This window comes from Mytilus californianus, unplaced genomic scaffold (genome assembly GCF_021869535.1).
Source record: "Mytilus californianus isolate M0D057914Y unplaced genomic scaffold, xbMytCali1.0.p SCAF_7, whole genome shotgun sequence".
In the NCBI taxonomy this organism is placed as follows: domain Eukaryota; kingdom Metazoa; phylum Mollusca; class Bivalvia; order Mytilida; family Mytilidae; genus Mytilus; species Mytilus californianus.
The window spans coordinates 82,726,117-82,748,785 of record NW_026262723.1 but is presented as its reverse complement, the minus strand read 5'-3'; the positions used below and the strand labels follow the sequence as shown (position 1 = coordinate 82,748,785).

Below are 22,669 nucleotides of genomic sequence, written 5' to 3'. Positions count from 1 at the left end.
AACCTAAGATAATAGGCAATCCATCTATGGTCGAGTTTGTCTGTGAGAGTTGAAACCTTAGTTTCTCAATAATTTATAAATTTATAAACGGACAATTTAAGAAAGGTTTGGTATAAATCCTGACAGTACCGAAGTTTTGACTACTGAACTGATGATACCATCTTGGACTAATAATCCACCAGTAGCGGTATCGACCAAGTGCTGTAAGATATGAAAACAACACATAATAAATTTCATGCGTCCGAAGCGCTTTTTAGACCGGAAACACATTATCACTGTAAAATCAAAGAATTATATGCATATAATTCCGGGTGAATAATGACCTTACCCAGGTCATTATTATTTAGCCATAAAACGCATGTCATTGAACCTTTGTATTATCCGGGTTGTTTCTTCAAAAGAAAGATCTATCGTTCTGAAATGAATAACTCCTTTTAGGTATAGAAACCAGTCTCTTCACGGAAATTCAACATATGAAAAATATAATTCATACACGTTTATCAAACATTTACCACGTGTCAAACATTAGAGGCTATTAGTGTTTATAAAATTTGCTGTTATTGGGAAGGTATAGTACAATCTGTTTATGATGTATAATAAAATTTTCATATTACACCTTGAATAATATCTTCAGTTCAATTCAATTTAATATTCTCTTTACGTCTCACATTTTGTATAATACAAACCAGAAAATTAAATAAAGAGTCCGTATGGTGTCTTTTTATATCATAAATACAACTGAAATAATTATTTCCTAGGGTTGAGTTTTTTCCACTGTCAGATCACTGATTCACAGATTTACTCATATACGAAGTAATTAATATAAAACTCATGTAACAGGTAAATTTCACTACGGTATTTCATACCACATGAAAAATTTAAAACCCGTCTTAAAGCAATAATCGTCAGTGATCAGTATGCCTGAGTTTTTCATTAACAACATATTTGTTGAAAATTGGGGTAGAATTTTCGAGCAGGTTGTCGGCATTCCCATGGGAACTAACTCTCCTTGCCTTTCTCTTTTCTTATTTTCATATGAGTCGGAGTTCCTTCAGACACTATTAAAAAACTAGAAGGTCAAAGAAGCTAGATTATTTAATTTCACATATAGGTATATTGATGATGTTCTTTCAATTAACAATCCAAACTTGTTTGATTGGATCCCGTTAATATATCTTCCTGAACTAGAGATTCTTGAGACGGTCTGGAGTTATTGATTCTAGGTGCTGAAATTGTATATCTTTTTATTTTACATTAGTTTACCCGTTATTTGTCTTTGTGCTATTATGTTTCTTTTAGTCGTATGACTTTTAACGTGACTCGGTTTTTATGCATCCCGCCATCGGGTTTTTGACTTTTAAACTATGGATATTTCAGGTGCAGGTGGGTCCTGAGGTGCGATTCGGACACAAAGGGTTTTTAAAGTGTTATTTCTTTTTTGTTTACCTTTGTATTTATATTTACTTAATTTTTACTTATCGAGAAAGTATATACTAAATACGGTATGTACTATCAACGACAATTTTTTTTTTTTTTTTTTTTTGTGACCGTCATTGTCAAAATTACGTCAGTGATGAGTCTTTTGTAGATGAAACGCGCGTCTGGCTTACAAAATTTTAATACTGGCATCTATGATAAGTTAATTACTATCTACTACACCTTTTTGTTGGCGTCTTTGTAAGATTAATTTGTATGTTTGTTTGAATTTTGTTGTCAGTTGTGCTGTATGTCTGTAATATATGTTTACATGGTTTTGGCTGCTGGATCCCAATTATTGTCACATTAACCTATGACGTTTTTATGGATTGCTTACCCAATTTTGTCAATATAACGAAACTATCAACAACTGTCATACAAGTGGTAGGTTTAGCTAGCTATAAAACCAGGTTTAACCCACCATTTTCTTCGGAAAATGCCTGTACCAAGTCAGGAATATGGCAGTTGCTTTTCTCTTGTTCCGTTGATTGATAGCATTCGATTTTGTCAGTTTTTATGGACTTCCTCTTTTTGGAATTTGCCTTGGAGTTCGTTTATTTTGTTATACTTTTTCTTTAATCCTTATTGCCCATTATTAAAAAAATATTTACTTGTATGGATAAAATAATGTTGGAGAAGTAATAACACACTGATGAACCTCGCATGTATGTGTGCTCTCAATGCAGTTGTGTAAATGTATATTTTTCGATTATGGTTATGAATACTTTTACAATTTTAGTGGTGTTCACTTGTTAACAGCTATTAATTGTTTTACATTAATGAATATCCATTTTGTTCGTTGTTGAACCATATAGATTAAGAGCATACTGTTTGTCAATTGTAAAATTGGCTATCGCAAACGCAGAAATATGAAATCCCACTGTAATGTAGAATCTATCAATAATCAGCCTTTTGTCATAACACTTAGACAAAATTCCCGAGAATAATAATTTGTGTTTGCTTTTGAAGCTATTTCATTTAAGACAGTTGTTGCTTTTATGATGTAAAATGTCTCTGTTATTGTAGTTGTACTAGCAGTCAGTCTGTTTGTTATTATCCTGATATTTGTTATGGTTATAATCAGTATTAAAGCATTCAGACGGTAAGTATGTTAAGCTAATATATATATATATATAAATATCATACCACTTGGATTTAATATTTGGAAAAGCTTACAAACGTTCCATCTTTTTCCTATATTATATGTAGTCCAATATACACTGTGTTGTGTCATTTTAACGAAATTTTTGACGTTTAGTTATTACGACTGTCTAGTGAGTGCAGTTAAATTTCTCTTTTTTTTATCCCACCTCTTCTTATCTTTCAGTGTACCTCTTATGAAAAACTAATTTTGAAAAATTACGATTTCCTTTTCACTTGATGTATCTGCTATCTAGGGAAATTATCACAAATTAGGCAGCAATGGCTTACTACAAACATATTTTTACAGATTTTGCACTTATCAAGAAAGACTTAAGAAAGTAAATGAAAGGTTACCTGGTACAGAATTTTCAACCTACACTGGAATAGAAGATACTAACGAAGAGGGAAATGATTCTGGATATAAGGAACTGTCTGACAACGTGTCACAACTGAGAGCAAACCGTCATGAAGGGATAATGGATACATCAGAAAACACAATGGATTACCAAGGTTATCTGGTACCTGAACAGTATTACCATACAATACCGGAGGTGGAAGTACATTATGCAGAGGCAAATGTAGCATGAAGAAATTCCGACAAAGACAACTATTTAGAACCTGTTGCATGATGTTGTTGTGATTTTTCCATGAATGGTACCACACATTTTACTCATACATTGATCAATGTGAACGGAAAAAAATTGTGTAAAATTAGAGGTACCGGTTCACTATCATTTTAATTTCAAAAGAGAAATGAGTAGCGGGAAAAGTATGTTAGTTTGTAAAAAAAGTTTAAACTCGAACTCACATTATTATAAAAAGACCTAAAATTCTTGATTTCATATTCCAAATGACTTTGTTAGTTTTCATGCTTGATTTAATCTGTGTATCACGGACGTATATGAATATTACAGTACATAATGTTGTTCACCAAACGAAATAGATATTCACATATTGTGGCAGTGGAAGTTTTCTCAGAACTCACAAAAATGTTTAGTCTATAATTTTAGAATAATATCATTTATAAACGGTGTTCAGGCACAGATACTTATTCTAAGCAATGTTGACGGTTAATACTTTTTTTGAACTTCGCATTAGGGTGATTGTATTTCTTCCGGTGTATGTTAATTCTATGTAGCTGCCACTTACTGGATTCCTTTGCTGGTAACTGTCAGCTTTCCACAGTATGAAGAAGCCTGGAAGTCAATTTATGATTTCATTGGAAATTCGATCTACTAATAAGAGTTTTTAAAATGCAGAGGTAGTATATTGTTATTTTTTTTATTAGTGTTACATGTATATACTGAAGTTATTATTTTTAAATATAGACGGGTTTATCTATAATTGACCTAGAAAACATGGGCGCATCCATTAACCTCTCACGTGACCGATCCGCCATTACAACCGTGAAAAATAACGCACGTGTATTGATCAAAACATTATCGATTTTCTGTTAACATTTGTATTTCCTCCATTTTCTTACTTATTTCACTATGGATACTGCCGAAAGTTATAAAAAAAAAAGGTGGAGGCATTTCTTGTGCAGTTAATATTTGTCCAAATAATTGTAGAAAATTTCAGATGTGCAAAAAAAAAATCAATAAATAAAATATGTGAACTATACAAGTTGTGCCGACTGCACACAATCTTTTTTTTTTAATAAAACTTTTTATGAAAGTAAAATTACACTGGCAGACGAATGTTGACACGTCGTCAAACGAAATTATCTATGAAAATTAATCCGATGACTACAGTGCATCTGCCCGCTCTGTTTGTATAGAAGATCTACACATTAGATGGATCCAGGATTTTGAAAGGGGGGCCGTGGGTCCACAAACAAGATACAATTTGTAGTGGAAGCGATAAAAAGCCTGAATTAACCATGAATAAAGCTTCATAAGGGGGCCTGGGCACCCCCTAAATCCGTTCCTGCACATTTCTTTATATAATAATAATGAAACCTACCCCGAGGCTACATGCATGTAGTTATAATTGGATGCAAATCAAACAAGTATGAAGAGACGATTTTTTTTTATACATGACGACTATCTTTAGGCTGCAAAATGGACAGACGTTCCGACAACATTAACTCAGACAAACATATTGTTAACAGAGGAGTAAGGAGTTCAAAATTGAATAAAATCAGGAAACCACGTCAGCGTATAAATAGACATATCATGAATGACAGTTACGCCTTATTGTATACTTGTCTTATGTAACTAAGTTTTCGGTACTTTAGTGGAATAAATACACAATTTACTTTTCAACTACGATATTGCAGATCAGCTGTTGCTCGATCGTACTGATTTAAAGGTTAACACTTAGTTTGTTGTTTGGTTATTTGGGACGGCGCTTCCATATTTCGAAAAGTAAGGCTAGTAAACTATTGTATTCCTGGGTGCCAGTTCTTGCTGAAAAACTTTAATTGAAACAGCTGCATCCATAGACAAATCACCGCAAAACTTACTATTAAGGGCACTTCTCTATAAACCACGTCTTAATGGTCCATATATGAAGGAATGTGCCCAGCAGGCATTTCAACGTTGTAACAACGTTGAATCAACGTTGATCTGTAACGTTGAAAAGACGTTGAAATAACGGTTGGTTTTAAAAGTTGACACTACATGTTATCTGGATGTGGATATGTAGATATAGAAAAATATCAGCCCGCGAGCCAAAATATGAAGCTAAATGTCGAGTGAGCGTAGCGAACGAGCCATTTAGCTTCATATTCTGTCGAGGGGGCTGATATTTTTCAATATCTATACAATCCACATTCAGATTACATTTTTATCATCTTTCAAAGCAATGTTTTTTTATCAAAATTTCCTTTTTCAATAATTTCGCGGGAATTGTTATTACCAGAGTTACCAGAGTGTCTCTGTTATTACTAGGCAACACACGTCATCAAAATATTAAACCGCGGATACACCTTGTGGCCAAAATACGCAGGGTAAAATATTCCCATTAACTAGAGGAAGAAAAATGTTTCGTGTACATGATAATGCATATATGAGAGTATAATATTTGAAGATGATACTAAAAAAAAAAGAAATATTAAAGATTATATTGAAAGATCGTAGTATTTCATATCACCAGAAGAAGAAAATTTCTACTCGATGACTGCTGAACAGCATACGCTTCATAAAAAATGTCAGAAACGCATCACAATGCTGTTTGTTTTCAAGACTAAAAGTACACATATATATTTAAGTAGTCGTAATTCGTAAAACAAGAAGTTAATTTGAGAAAGTCAGATTTATGTTCACTATAAATGTTTTTAATAATTTAAACTGCCACCCCCGCATTGTTGACATTTGTATCGATAGATTGATCTCAATACAGGTCAGATCAATAGTTCAAATTAGGTCAAATAGTTCAGTTTTGAAAAAAAGTAGTCCCGGCAGAACTTATCAAGACTGCCGTCGACACCATTTTATCAACATCTCGTTTCAGAATGTAAAGTAATTTTAGGAAGAAAGAAATGGTTCATTGTAAAATATGTACTGCAAGTGTAATTTATTTTATTAAAAGAATTTATTTGGTGACTTATCACCATTACAATACAAGGCAATATGTTGGGAGAATTTGTTGATAAGTCCTGCTCACTTGATAATGTCTCCTCACTTGCACGCGCTAACTGAGTTTTACAGATATGTTGAGGAAGCTGATATAGCGGTAGGGAAGGATGATAAAACGTTGAATATCTGACGTTGAAACAACGTTATATTTTCAACATTGTATCAACGTTGATTTTTTATTGAATATAGGTTGAAACTTAACATTGAAACAACGTCACCCTAATATTGCAACAACATTCTTTCATGTTGAAATAAGCAATGCGTTGCTTGTTGTTGGTTCATCTGTCACATGTGTTTGTCGTTACAAATTTAGGCGGTTGGTTTTTCTCGTTTGAATTGATTATTGAAGGGTGTATTGTGTCCGGGTCTTCTATTGCGGTATATACGGTGTGGTGTGTGCTTATTGTTGAAGTCCGTTTAGTGACCTCCACGTCAATTGGACTCTGGTGGATATTTGTCTCATTGGAAATCATACCACATCTTCTTATATCTATAATAGTTAGTAACCACACAAGATATTGAAGCCACATGACTCTACAGAGGACATCAGCAAGATTTGAAAAAAAAAAACAGTACAACAGATGTCAAGTTATGACAAAAGCTAAATTAAATATAGCCAAAAGTTGATCTGGTAAATGAATACAAATAATCTCTTAATCAATTTTTATTATTTTCGTGAAAATGAATTGTAGTCTCTAAACTCCTCCAACCATTTCTGTTGCACAATCCTCCTTAAATTCAGCTTCTGTTATCTTTGTGTAGGCCTCCATTACTCTTCCTGAAAAAAACAAACACAAATAATATTTTGTAAACATGACTTAGCAATTACGTAGAACGTCAAAGGCAGGGAATAAAATGTTATATAGGTTTTTTTTTAAATAATTTACTGGTTTATATAAAAACGGATCCGTTTTTACCATTTTTTTCGCTCCTGTACATGTACAATGTAGCAATGCCGCCTATCTCGAGCACCACGATCTATTGTTCAAATGCCACCTATTTCGGTCACCACGATCTATTGTAACAATGCCACCCATCTCAAGCACCAGGATCTATTGTAACAATGCCACCCATCAAGAGCACCAGGATCTATTGTAACAATGTCACCCATCTCGAGCACCAGGATCTATTGTTAAAATGCCACCTATCTCGAGAACCAGGATCTATTGTACAAATGCCGCCCATCTCGAGCACCAGGATCTATTGTAACAATGCCACCCATCTCAAGCACCAGGATCTATTGTAACAATGCCACCCATCTCGAGCACCAGGATCTATTGTTAAAATGCCACCCATCTCAAGCACCAGGATCTATTGTAACAATGCCACCCATCTCGAGCACCAGGATCTATTGTAACAATGCCACCCATCTCGAGCACCATGATCTATTGTAACAATGCCACCCATCTCGAGCATCATGATCTACTGTTAAAATGCCACCTATTTCGAGCACCAGGATATATTGTAACAATGCCACCCGTCTTGAATACCAAGATCTATTGTAACAATGCCACCCATCTCGAACACCAGGATCTATTGTAACAATACCACCTGTCTTATTGATTGCAGAGGTTATGTTTTAAATTTGATATGCATTAAAAAAATATTAATCCAAATAAAATCAAATCAAATCAAATGTCTTTACTAGTATTCCTAATTAAAGGGCCCATATAGAGCATATAAATCAATTCAAATCACAAAGTTCACACAAACAACACAGGCAATTTAACATACAAACTGATTATTGATAATCAAAATGTTAAAAATTTAAAAAAAAATACATACCTTGACAGCTATTACTTTTATCCTTCATCATCATCGCCAAGCAATATTTTAAATTTGTAAAATTCGATTGAAGAGTAAAAAGAAATTATTAAAAATTTCAGAGCATAGTTGACAATAATTAAAATAGTGTGATTATGGATGACGGGTTAAAATTTTAGATAACAAAGGGGGAGATGATAATCTTACTTCGCAAAAGTTCCTTTTCTTTAACAAATCAGCAGTAAATAACTAAAATGAGCTGTATGTAGGCTGAGGATGGTGTTTCCAGATTGTAGTACATATTTATATAGAAGTGCAGTCATAAATTTGAACGTACAACAAACATGACGATGTACACACTGAGGTCAGTAATGTTATCTTTACAACATACACTACATGCACTATGGCGAGATTTTCAAAATATACACGTACGTTTGTGCATTTATAATCTCCCAATGTTAACATCACACAAGCATTAAAAGACAATTAATACAGCAACAGATAATAATTTAAAGAAACACTTACATTTCTATGAATTTTTCTTTGCTGAAAACGGTCCTAAATATTGTCCAGGAAAATTATACAATTTCCGCGTTTGAAAAAGGCGGTCACACACGTGTGGTCATACATTAATCAGCATCATGTCACGTGATAATTTTATCAATAGATTATTGGGAGTGCTAATCCTCGTGTATCAGTTGTGTAGATGCCGCACTTTCACATGCTGTGTCTTATCTTTGATTAAAATATTTCCGGATAATAACAAATAAGTTAGTAGCATATTTCGATGAATGATAATTTAAATTTGTACACTTTTATGATTTTGATAAACGTCCCGGTTTTGGAATATTCCTAATTTTACTAGATATTGTACAAAAAAAAATGAAAGGAAACATTGATTACAATTTTTCATAGCAAAATCTAATTTATTAACTTTTGTTGGTACAAAAACAAAGAATGTACAACTATAATGATTCACCTTTAACGCTGATGGTGGATAATTTTTTACACCGATGCATACAATTTTTTTCTGGACGAACCTCCATCGTCGACATGTCAACCAACATTTAACGTTGAAACAACATATTTATTTCAACCTAACTTCAACATTGAAAATTCAAACTAAAATTCAACGTTGAATCAACCTACTTTCTGCAACATAACTTCGACATTGCTGTTACAACGTTGAAACAACGTTGAAGCAACGTCATGACGAAATATCAACCACATTTCAACGTTGAAATGACGTTGGGTGCCGGGTGGGTGTGCTTAAAGTATATTCACTTTAGTCGGATGGTCCAATATACATCCCTAATGTAATACTGTAATTCTGTATTTCACTGTATTATATATATCGGGGACTTATAAAGGAGTCTAATACAGATTCAGGATGAAAATATACGAGATCTCTGTTTTGGGGTGGTGGGGAGGGGGAAATTAGCAAAACACTAAATGACGCTTTTAAAACATAATTCTGATCATTGCTTTTAATTTACACGTTTGTGTCTTTTGTGGTTTAATGACATTCATTTATTTTCAGCACGGACCGGAGCATGATGTTATACTATGCATACTAGTTGTTTCATGTTAAGTAATTTTTCTACAAAAGAAATTGGAATCGAACACCTGATAACTATATGATAACATGGGGCGTGAAAGTTCAAAACTTCTTCGGCCCAATTAAATCGCAAAGTTAATGCCTCGTTCACACGTACATTTAATTCGAATTGAATTCGCATCGAATGCGAATCGAATTCGCTAATCGCTTTCACACACTCTTCTTTTTTAAATCGAATTGATTCGAATTGGTTAAATTGCATTATCCAATTCGCATTAGAAATGCGTTTTTGTTAATACGAATTAAAAGTTAACGTCGTTTGGACAGTAAAGCGAATTTGACGCACATTTTAATTCGAATTAGAATTTACGTTTAGACGTAAAACGTTTCGAATGCGAATTAAACTAATTCGAATTAGTTAATGCGAATCGAATTCGAATTACGTGTGAACGCAGCACAAGTCTACATATGGCCGACGCACTGATAGCATATAGCGCAATTCATGCGGAGACAAAAGTGATACGAAAACGTCACTCAATTTTGAGCAGTATACGTGAGTCGAAAACAAGCAAAAAAAATCGTTTCTGTGAAAAAGTTTATCATCAAACGGTACATGTCTATAGGTATATTTTTCGGAAGATGTAAGTAACCGCGCGCCGGAGAAAACGAGCTGTCGAATATAGGACCGTCGGGTTAGAAGATTGTTGAATTTTAGGACTGCCTCATTATAGGTTTGCATGACTACAGAAATGTCTATGAGTTTGATAAAATTGCACCTGGTTTTTCTATTCTGATATATCACATTCGACCCGTAAGACTATTTATTTTTATTTATGTATGTGTTATAATAATCAATATTATGATTACCAAATGATTATAATCGATATGTAACCTGGGATTCGTATTCGCAAATATTATGTCCCGGTTCTAACGTATCAAATAAAATGAGTTATATTTTAAGGACACAACACCTGGCCTGCAATACACTTATAATTTTAATGTCCATTCCTTATCTAATTACTTTATTACTTATTTTGTAATTTTGCCGAGGTCAAGTACGCTTCACATTCTTGTGTTTACGTTAATCATATTCGGTCTGGGAAATAGATGTATATCTTGTTTACATTTTTTTCACGGTTGTAATGGCGATCGTACTACAACGACGCCTAGGAGTCGCGTCACAAACTAAGGCAGATATTTGGAAAAACCTGTCTATATTTTTTAACTTATAATCTTTATTCGTTGTTTGGTTTTATTATTTGCTATGATAAGATATTAACATTAAGTGCCAACACATTTAAATGCATTTACTTTTATTTTAATAATAATTCAAAATTGTGACGTTTAATCTAATTGTGAAATAAAACATAGCATATGAAAATAAGTAGATGTGGTATGATTACCAATGAGACAAACATCCACCAGAGACCTAATGATGTAGAAAGAAGCAAATAAAGGTAACCATAGGGCTTTCAACAATGAGCAAAACCCATATCGTATAGAAACCTATGAAAAGAAATGACCAAATGAAAAATATGAGAAAACGAGAAAATTGACGTCCCGATTTATAACCAAAAAAAAAGAATCAATAAAGATATATAGCAACCACCGACAACCACTGAATTACAGCCTATGTTTTTTTTATGATTTATACCAGAATGTGTCTTTTAACAATTTTGTCTCAATGACTGTTTTACGTAAAGACTTGGAACGTTAAATCCAATGTCTTGCTATACAAATACGCACTACAGTTTTAATCCACTTGCGATATCTTACAGCTATTCGCCAGAGTACGCTCATTTTAATTTTTCAATTACTGTGCAAAATTGGGATTATATCAGACACTCTGCACATAACAGAACCGAATATATATATAAGGGATTTGGAATGATAGCAAATGAGAAAACCGTTCATAAAAACTAAAGAATAAACAATTACGGATCAGAGCACGGACTTCAACAAGGAGCAAAATCCATCCTAAACAGTAGACTATAAAAGGCCTCTGTCTAAAATAGTGAAAATATATTAAACGAGAAAACTGACTACCAGTTCTATTCTACAGCAATGAGAATAAAATATGACAGACAGAAACCGACCACAACAACATGAACAGGTTGGGAAAAATACACACAGAATGTGGAAAAGTTTTAATGTTTGTAAGCGCACAACTCATTAAACTTGGGACAGTGATGTAACAACATACAAATAAACTGTAAAATCAGTTGAAAAGCGATACATTCATAAGACACAAAGAACCGATTTAACAGTATTCAAAGTAAATGAAAAGTATTGTATAGTTTAAATAAAAAAGAAAAAAAAAATCTCCAAAAATAAGTGTAAAAAAATACTCGTCCGGCGGATTTATACGTCAGGATCAGTGTGTGAAAAGTAACACCTTTGCTAGCAAAATATTACTTTAGGATGTAGGATCAAAAGTATTTTGACCGGGATAGAAGTATAATAGTTGTTAAAAACATTACTAAAAAAATGATCAAGACACAAATGGTCGGGTTCCACCGAAAATAAACTATATTCTGTAAATTTGGCCGATGAATGAATTAGTATACAAGTTTGTAAAGTAAAATTAAAGAAAAACAATTTAAAAAGTTCCAAAACAGCAGTAGCAAGTGCAAAACTTCAATACGTGTATCAAGTTTCAAATATTTTGGTTGAAACTGCAGGTGGAGTTAATTACACAACACTGGTAGAATCTTATGTAAATTTTCCTGAAAAGTATTTATGTTCGTTCCTAAGTGTGGAAAAATGGGAATAAATTTCTCACACTATTAATACATAATAGCAGGTGCACAATTCTAATATGTGTATAATCATGCATTATGTGGAGTTTCAAAGATTTTTGTTGCAAACTGTTAAGTGAGTCAATTACAAAAGTACCATCTTTTGTAAATTTTTCTAAAAGTTTCCAAGTGTGGAGAAAATGAGGAAACATTCCTATAGCTATCCCATAACAGCATATGCAAAACTCAAATATGTGTGCAAAGATTTAGGGAAACTTGTTGAAAACTGTAATTGGGGTTGATTACACAAAATAGGTACCGGCCGTCCTTCTGCCCAATATCCCCATACTATAATTTTGGAAAGTTGGTACCAATAAAGAGAATATTAAAAGATATTACTAAAATGCTTACTTGATAATTTTAAAGAATGAATTTATTGAAAGGAACAAACTCAAAGTGGATATTCTCAAATCACGAGGCATATAACAACATTTCCGTAATGATTATGATTTGATATCAAATGTGTTATATAAGATTTGAACAGGTACACCCAAACGTGCAAATAAAATCTTTGCATCTATAAAATAATTATTAAAGTAAAGGTTTTAAGTAAACACCGTGTTAACCCTAATTTAAAATTTGTCAGTTTTACAGATTTCGTTTAATTATTCAAATCAAAAACATTACTCCAGACACGGTCATAGCGAATCAGTTAAGAAATTTACGCATCGTAAGAAGAAGCATAATAAAAGAAAATTACACTAGAAACGAAAAACATTTCTGTAAATTTAATTATAGAATTTCCCGTCTAAAACTGAAATATCAAAATCGAGAAAAGTATAAATATAATAACTGCTGCCAATATTTGATTTTTTAGTTATTAAGTTCCTTGTGGTACAATTCTACAGTTTATTAGAAACACATCATCAAGGTTATGATAACTAATCTTAAAATAGAGGCGAAAGATACCAAAGGGATATTCAAACTCATAAGTCGAAAACAAACTTACAATGCCATGGCAAAAAGAAAAACGACAAAAACACAAATAACAGTATACAAAAACAACATTGAAAACTAAATACTGACCAACACGAACTCCACCAAAAACCGGGGTTGATATCAGGTGCTCTGGAAGAGAAAGCAGATCATGCACAACATGTGACACCCGTTGTAATACTCCAATAGAATACGTTGATAAGATATACCAAATGATATTTAAAGGCATCAGGTAATCGACTCTTATCTTACCCTAAGACATCACTAAATTTGTAAAACATCGGTCATGTAAATTGTCTAGCCCTAAAACTTGACCGAGTGTGAAATTCAATACAGTATTTGAAATTAAAACGTTTTTCATGACAAATGATAGACAAGACTGTTACAGGTATAAACAACACAGATATAAAAAAAAATTAAAAAGCACAAAGAGCTACACTTAAAACTAAAACAAGAACAACACAAACCTTTAAGTAAAAACTAGGGATGATCTCATGTTCTCCAGGAGGGTAAACATATCCTGCTTGTGTTGCTCATGTAAGTACAAACCCGGTGATAAGTCAAATTCAGTAGGTCACATGTTTCTATTATAGGAATAAAGACTAATCTTTATCCTTAGTATTCAGTATAAAATAGAAAATAAGATTCGAGCAAGAAACATTAAACCGTCACGAGCTTTGACAGACAAGAGTCAATGTATATATCAAGTTCCAATTTTCCCCGAGTGGACTACATGTAAACGAAATTTAAAAGGATTGTTAAACAACAAATCGTTCTATTTTGTGAAATTATCTTTCGACCATGTTAAGTTGCATGTGGGATTGCTTGCTGACTACTTAGAAAAACGTGCAGAAAAGGTTTTAAACACTTGATAATTAATAAGTCCAATGTTATGTTGATGGACGCTCTTTAACAATACTTCATCCTAACTTGTAACTGAGAAATGTCTGGTTGGAACAAAGAAATGTAAATACTATTGTTTGTCTTTAGGTCGTTCTTCGTTTTTTTGCCATGGCATTGTCAGTTTGTTTTCGACTTTGTATTTCCTTTGATATCTTTCGTCTCACTTAGAAGTGCAAAATATCAACTTGAAACTGAAGAAGTCATTTTGAAACTGAAAAATGTCAAGTTGGTAGTGAGAAATAATAGAATCGAGAAATTTAAAAATAGAATGCCCCTACCGGTCTTTCGTAGATCGCCCTTAGTATTTTAGATAATTGTTTTGCGTTGAATAAAAATAAAAAGTACACGGAAAGGTTTGTAACTATTGATACACGTCGTAAAGGCATTCAGTGGTCATTTCAGTTTTAAGGGCATACTTGTTTGGAATCTTTTATATATATATATATATATATATATATATATATCATGTATATAATATAAATGATTGCAAATTGGAAACATTGAAGCATTATTTGTCTCCCTCTTTTACAATGACTACAACGAGCATGATACGATACCAATTAGACAGTCTATACTGTAATGGAGACACAATAGCAATCTAAGACAAAATACATCCGACATAATTATGGTGTAATGATTCATGACACAAAATCCATACACACACTTGACAAAACCGAGACCAAAGGAACTACACTTTAACGCAATTCTTCTTCTCAAAGTTTCAACGAGGTCATCAACTTAGAAACAATGCCTGAATTAAATTATGTTCTTTCGTTCCAGGAAGCCAATACAATAATTCATTAAAGAGTCACAAAAAGCACTTATCCTTTGAGGAAAATGTCAATAATATAGACTTTTATTTTACAAAATTATATGATGTCACCGCTTTATTTTATAAATAAAATAGTTTTTTTAGGCAAATCAGGTCATCAAATTGAAGTTTTTCTTTGTCTTTATGGTTTAAATAACATAGTTTAATAGCAACCCTAGTGTTTATTTTTATGACCGGACACATTATTGACCATACTGACTGACGTATTAATTACACGCGTTCCTCAGAATTATTTGAAAATAATGTATAGGTTAAAGAACAAAGAAAATCATCATAGTTGTGGATGCTTGTGTTATCCTTATCATTATCATTGACAGTTATATAAAGGTATTTTTGGTTTTTATGCTGGCAAATGTTTTATATTGTTTTCCCTAACTCTTGACCACGAGTGTCCCCGATTAGGATTATTTCCAGAAACATGCGTCTTTATTTTATAAAAAGTGAACTTTATTTGTTAAGTCCTGTTTCAGGAAAACGTTAGAATTAAATACCTACTAAAAGGCAGTTACTACAAGAGAGGCACTCAAAAATCATAGGTCGAATAGAATCTGACAACACTATTGCAAAACATGAAAAACGATGAAAAGAAAAACAATACATTGTAAAACCATAGATGTATATACATCTATGGTAAAACTGAAGACTCTGCAACACGAACCCAATCCAGAAATGGGGTTGAACATCAGGTGCTCCGGAGGGGTTTTATTGTTAATATAATCTTATGCATTTTCCTAGCTAAATTAAGAGTCGTTAATGAAATGTTGGTTAAGCATGGACACACTCGATCGGAATTGTTTCATATATAACTGTAATATTAATAGTAAATTTACCACTTATCTTCGACTGCTATAAGAGATATGTATTAACAGGGCGTATTTTATGTTATGGCTCTAGCCTGTGTCCCGATGATTGCTTGTTATAGAAAAGGCAAAAACTTGGGAGGAGTTTAGACCAGTGCATTAATTCGATGTTAGAAGTTGCTATTGCACTGTCTGCCTCCGCCTCATTGCACTAGGGAAAAAAGATAATAAAACAAAATGCAATATCAATGAACAATTTTCCTACAAATTAAAACAAATTGTAGACACAAAAAATAACAAAACGTTAATTAATGGAGCGTAGAAAGGGGTATAAAAGGGATAACGTATAAACGAAGAGGCACTATTATTTTCCTTAATCAAACTACTTTTGATGTTGCTAGAATTACGAAAATTTAAAAACAGATCCACTTTCCTAAAAAAATAATCTTGTATTAAGAGACAGGCCCTTGTTTTTCTCGTTTACCCTCCACATTTTTTTCACCTATTCCTATCGACCCCGTCCAGTGTAATAAAAAGGAAAAACTGGTCACCGCCCGGTCTTTTTTGGTGGTGGTCCATGTTTGTTTATTGTGTACAAAATAAATATTAAAGAATATATGTATTTAGTCACATGTATGTGATACGAAAATTCCAAGAGCATACGGTATCGTGTAACCTATACATTGAACATGTTTTAACGAGTTTTAAAGATCTAAGAGGAGTTTTACTGGAAAATTGACAGTTCGATATCAATTTCAAGTGAAACGTATGCACAGGTACAGTGCATACAAATGGACGAGCCTGTTCTTTGCTACTTTAACAAGACGAAAAAATCTCGAATGCTGAAGCCGGTGAGCAATATTGTTTTTAAAATCTGAGCATGAAAATTTAAGATTATGTTATATACGTTCTATAGATAACATCAGATGAGCAAACATAATAAACAAGAATTTCCGAGATACAATACAAAAAGACACTTTTCAACAAGATTCCACGTCGTCATTAGTATTGGTAAACTCGTAGTAGTCCACAATGCATTGTGGTTCATTGTTCCGATTGGTCATTTAATCTCAAGGACATGTTTACATTTTGTGTTTGCGAAATTACAATGCAAATGTATTCTGAAGTCAGAATTCTTATGGTCCCGACCTGTTAAATCAGTTACTCTCAAAGGTTCAAGTCTGATTTTCTTTTTATTCTTAAATTGATTAAATCAAACTAAATGTTTATAATGTCTTTCCTGTTCTCTTTAAGAAGTTTCAAATTAAACTTGAAAAAAACAGGGTTTAAATGTGCAGGATGAAATTATCAAGAAAGTCTCAAATTATAATAAAGACAATCTTGGAAAAAACGAAAGAATGATTATTTCTTTTTAATGATATGGACTCGCAAAGGATCGTACTTAATCCTGAAGAAAGATAATTTTCTTAATTATACTAAGTTTGTATAGGTGTTCAACACATTATTATTATTACAATTGATCTTATATTTATTGCATGCTTGTTTCATTTCTTGATTGATTTTTGGACTTACTATCTGTTGAATTATAGAAATATCTTAATGGGGAGAAATATCCAAATAATCTTTTCCCATCCAATAATAGAAATGCAAAGCAAAAAGGTCAATAATTACATCAAATATATAGAAGCAACAACAACAACCCAACAAAACGCAACAAAAAAGGTTATCACTTGAATGTACACGCGAGGAAATATTGTTTTCTTATCCCATAAGAAAGGTTTTTATTTTTTATTCTACAGAAACGTTTTATTGTTTTTCAATAGCGGCGATTTTGCGTTTCGCATATTGATATCTAGGAAGGGTATTCTGTTCTTTAATGATAACGTTGTTCATATATATTTTCATATACTGTATAACGTTCGCGAATTTTAAAACATGTTCCCTTTCTTCTAATACATAAAATGCTGGATCAGTCTGCTTAATGAATTCATTTTGCTTGTTTATTGTATTTTGGAGAGTAGTTAAGACCTACATAGACCATTGCTATTATCAAAATATATGTCAATTACAATGTAGAGAATATCGTGAAAATATTTTGATACATTATCCTTTATCATTAATAAGGGAGCAATACTAGCATTTTCTTTGGTCCAGAGCACGCACTATATCTGGTGGTAAAAATTTGTTCATAATTTGGGTGGGCAGAAGAATATAGGGGTATGCCAACGAGATAAAAAAAAAAAAAAAAACGATTCAATCCATTGGCAAGACAATTCCAAAATTAACCATTCCTGAACTTATTTGGAAAATAAAGGATGTCGGGTGGATTATACCATAATAAAACCAATATAATATAAGGAAAAACAAATATATAAAAGGGAAATCTCGTTTACGATTTTTTTCAATTCGTTTTTTTTCTGGATATTGTTCTTCAATAAATCTAAAAAGCTATTACAAAGAGCGATATGAAGAAATAGTCCCCTTTGTCGGCAAAAATTGTACACAAAGGATATTCATTTATAATCGTTAATATTCATTAAAAACAAATTCAATCAATTTCCTGAATTTCACTTGATTTTATATATTGTGTGTTATATTAGTAATACAGTATTAACAACACAAAATCAAATAAAATATCGAGAATGCTGTCATGACACCTTAAAAATATCGAGAATACTGTCATGACGCCTTAAAAATATCGAGAATGCTGTCATGACGCCTTAGCGTTAAAATAATTAAAGTAAAGGAAGTACCAAACTAAGTAGAAATAATGTTTCTTAAGTTACGAGTTCATACGAGGAAATAAATAAAATATACTTCACCAGAATACATATGTATCTATTCAATCAGCAAACATGAATATTACAAAACATGTATATATTTTGAGCATTTTAATATCATTGTATGGTAAGTAACGTATTTCATTTTTTCCTACACATGACGTTTGCTTAGAGTTAAGAAGCAGACATAGTAATATTGATGTACATTCATTTTTTACAAAATATTGAGTTAATTTGTACCCAGATGTGCTTTTGGCTAAGTTTTCGGTGAAGTGTGTAATGTACTATTGGTTGTTCGTTTTGTCTTTTTTGTTTGGCATTGATATTGGCCGTCTTTCTTGGACTTTGGATTTTGAGTGCTGCTTATGTATCTACTTACTGTTGTTGACATACAAGTAACTAAAAACTTTTAATTTGCCTTAAATAGATATACTTCTGTATTTCGTTCAAAACACTCACAACATTGAAATTATTTTTATCAGGACTGCAAATGATTTTAACACCGAACAAGAATGTGTCCATAGTACACGGATGCTCCACTCGCACTATCATTTTCTATGTTCAGTGGACCGTGAAATTGGGGTCAAAATTTTTATTTTGCATTAAAATTAGAAAGATCATATCATAGGAAACATGTGTACCAAGTTTCAAGTTGATTGGACTTCAACTTCATCAAAAACTACCTTGACAAAAAACTTTAATCTGAAGCGGGACAGACGGACGGACGGACGAACGGACGAACGGACGAACGGACGAACGAACGGACGAACGGACGAACGAACGGACGGAAAAATCGAAAAAGGTAAAGCAAACACCAAGGGGACAGTAAAGAACATAAATCGTATCAGGACTGCAAATGATTTTAACACTGAAAGAAAGTTAAAACAAACACCAAGTGGACAATGAAGAACATAAATAGTTTAACAACGGATTAATATCACCATGGCTGCAAAAGCTCTAAGAATGAAAACAAATCTGTACTAAAAAAAATATTGAAATACGGCAATATAAAAAAATCAGGTGTTCATGTGAAATACTTCTGATCCACCAGTCTAACCCGTAGTGTTTCTCGTGTAAAATTCTGTAAATCAGACATAATCGGTGATAAGGTATTTTCCATTAACCTTATAACTTTTGTTAAAGATATAAACAATAGAGTAAAAAAACATACACAGAAAAAAAAATTCAGCAACTCAAATCTCATTTGAACAAAGGCGTTCCTGTCAGCAATTTCTGACCTTCAAGTGTTTCCAATCGTGTTACTCCTGATAAATTGTATTAATGACTCATAAACGGCGATAAGAATCAAATATAAGCCGTATGCATTTCTAACATGCTTATGACATGAAAATGTTTTGAAAAGGAGTACCGCACGGAGGTACTGACGGTACTAAGACACTGCTGTTGGTACCAACGGGAACTAACGGTCACCCACCAGACATATCAACCTACCGGAATTTATAACATTAAACATACATATTTTACCTTGCCAAATGCACATTTAACAAAATAATTTTAAAAGATAAAAATATTTCATTAAAGAAAAATATCTGATTAATTATTTTGAACACATCATCCTTATAAAATGTAAATAGAATGTTTTTTTTTATCCATCATGTTCTAATGACTTCCGTATGAAAAGATGCATTAAGTTAAAGTAAAGAATATAATTTTTCTCTTTGTTTTACTCGAGTAGGTTCAATCTTCATCGGACTCCCAGAAAGTAACTGGACGACGAGTTCCCAGCTGTGCTCACTTCCGGGGATAGACGAGATAAACACCACTGAGACACTCAAAGATTTATTGTGGTACATGAATATCTACAGACATGAAATAGTATGGACAGGAACAGTAATAAAGTACACAAAATGGGCCGCGTTTATAGGTATGTCACGTGTTTCAAATATACCATAAGTGGCTATTTTGAATGATGAACCTGATAAGAAGATCATTTGTTCATTTCCGATATAAATGCTCAACATAGAAATGAATCTAAAAAACAATTAAAACACTGGAAATCTGAAACATACATCATATTTGATATACAAGCTTTAAGTTTCCAATTCTTGGTCTTTTTACACAATTTAGCAAAAGAGAGCATTTAAATAATATTGGAATAGTGTAATCTGAATCAAGCCTTTAAACTAGTTGTTATTTTGAATAGGAACATTAGAATTAATTTTACTGCTCACTCTTCCCGTAGAACTGAAATCACACCCTGTTTTGGGGGAGGTTTTTGTTGCTCAGTTTTAGTTTTCTATGTATCGGTTTGTATTTTCGTTGTTTTTTGTTGTTTTTTTGCCATGGAGTTGTCAGTTTCTTTCGACTTATAAGTTATGAATGTCCCCTTGGGATCTTCTGCCTATTTTATGACATCTACGCATGGTAAAACGCTCATGTGCCTTAAAAGACAAAAACAGATTTTAGTTTTTGCGTTTAAAGTGTTTTACATTTGTCATTTCGGGGCCCTTTATAGCGGCCTTTTCGCATTGTTGAAGGCCGTACGATGACCTATAGTTGTTAACTTCTATGTCATTTGATCTCTTGTTGAGAGTTGTCTCATTGGCAATCATACCACATCTCCTTATTTTCATATTTAGTCTCATTATGTTGTTATCCTTCAAATTATACTCAAACGAAAGCAGTTAGTAACTAAGTAAAACTATGACCAACTCTACCTTTTTTGTGGATTAAAATGAATTAGATCGTTTTCAGACCGGATTCGTCTATCTCACAAAAATTTGCTAGGCACTATAAATGTAACCGTAGAAAACAATGGTCAAAGATACTGAAAGCACGATCAAATTAATAAGTCTACCTATATGAAAACCATGCAGTCTAACATTCTATTATGTTTAACTTTAAAGTATAATACATAATATAACAAAGGCATTAACGAACAACACAACGAGAAAACACAGTCATGGGAAATACACAATTTGAAATAAGGAGAAGGTATGATAAGGATAATAAGACCACTTTTAACCCCTTGAAACGAAAATAAAACAAGAGGCTAATGAGAGCCTGATATTGCTCACCTGTAATTTTAGTTTCAGGCATTTGACGTATTTGTTGATCTTACTTTGCTGAACAATTTTGTCATTTACACTTTCTCTCTTTCTATAATAATATTAAAGATGATACATAACCCAAAACTGTAAAATTTTCCGAAAAAATAACTATTGCTGGACAGTAACCCAACAATAAGTTGTCGTATTGGTCTAAAGATTACTTGACAGGTAGATCTAAACCTTTTTTTACACTTTCACCTATGTCAGTTTTGCTCTTACAAATGTACTGCATTAGTTTTTGAGATGAAAGCCAAAAACTTCATTTGACCCCTATGTTTTATTTTTAGAAACTGCCGCCATTTTTTGAATGGATCAAATCCTCGAACACAATATATAAACAAGATACCCTAAGGAACATTCGTTTAAAGTTTTTAAGTATTTAGCCAAGTAGTTTCAGAGAAGAAGATTTTTGAAAAAGTAATTAGACTTTCACAAAAAATATGTAAATTGAAAAACGTTTAAAGGCCATTACTCTTTAAGGGGTCAATTGACTATTTTGATCATGTTGACTTATTTGTAGATCTTACTTAGCTAAACATTTATTGCTATTTACACTTTCTCTCTATCTATTATAATATTAAAGACAATAACCTTAAACAGTAAAATTTAATAAAAGAAAACTATTTCCAACAGTAACCCAACAATAGGTTGTCGAACTTGTCTGAAAATTTCATAACAGATAGATCATGACCCATTTATCACTTAAACTCCCTTTCACTTTTGCTCTAACTGCGGTAGTTTTTGAGATATAAGCCAAACACTGCTTTTGTCCCCTATGTTCTATTTTTAGCCATGGCGGCCATGTTTATTGATGGATCAAAAGTTCGGAAACAATTTATAAACTAAATACTCTAAGGAACATTCAGTTAAAGTTTGAAAGTATTTGGCCAAGCAGTTTCAGAGAAGAAGATTTTTGAAAAAGCAATAAACTTGCACGAAAAAATGTAAAAAAATAAACGTTTCAAGGGCAATAACTCCTTAAGGAATCAATTGACTATTTTGATCATTTGACTTATTTGTAGATCCTACTTAGCTGAACATTTTTGCCATTTACACTTTCTCTCTA

At 32.5% G+C, this 22,669-nt stretch overlaps 2 long non-coding RNA genes across 3 annotated transcripts in view; one reads left to right on the top strand and one right to left on the bottom strand.

Annotated features, from left to right (window-relative positions):
• Positions 1-22,669, top strand: part of LOC127709325 (uncharacterized) — a 39,633-nt gene that overhangs the window by 3,388 nt on the left and 13,576 nt on the right. Inside the window, exons 2-3 of one of the 2 annotated variants that reach the window (XR_007985598.1) lie at positions 2,503-2,578; positions 2,927-3,653. This is a non-coding gene — a long non-coding RNA (uncharacterized LOC127709325). Of the gene's footprint in view, positions 1-2,502; positions 2,579-2,926; positions 3,654-22,669 lie in introns of those variants that run through there. The other variant, XR_007985597.1, reaches the window with a different exon arrangement.
• Positions 6,850-8,292, bottom strand: LOC127709321 (uncharacterized). The gene is made up of 2 exons (XR_007985594.1): positions 7,986-8,292; positions 6,850-6,978 (listed from the first exon to the last, which is right to left on the bottom strand). It is a non-coding gene; the product is annotated as an uncharacterized LOC127709321 (long non-coding RNA).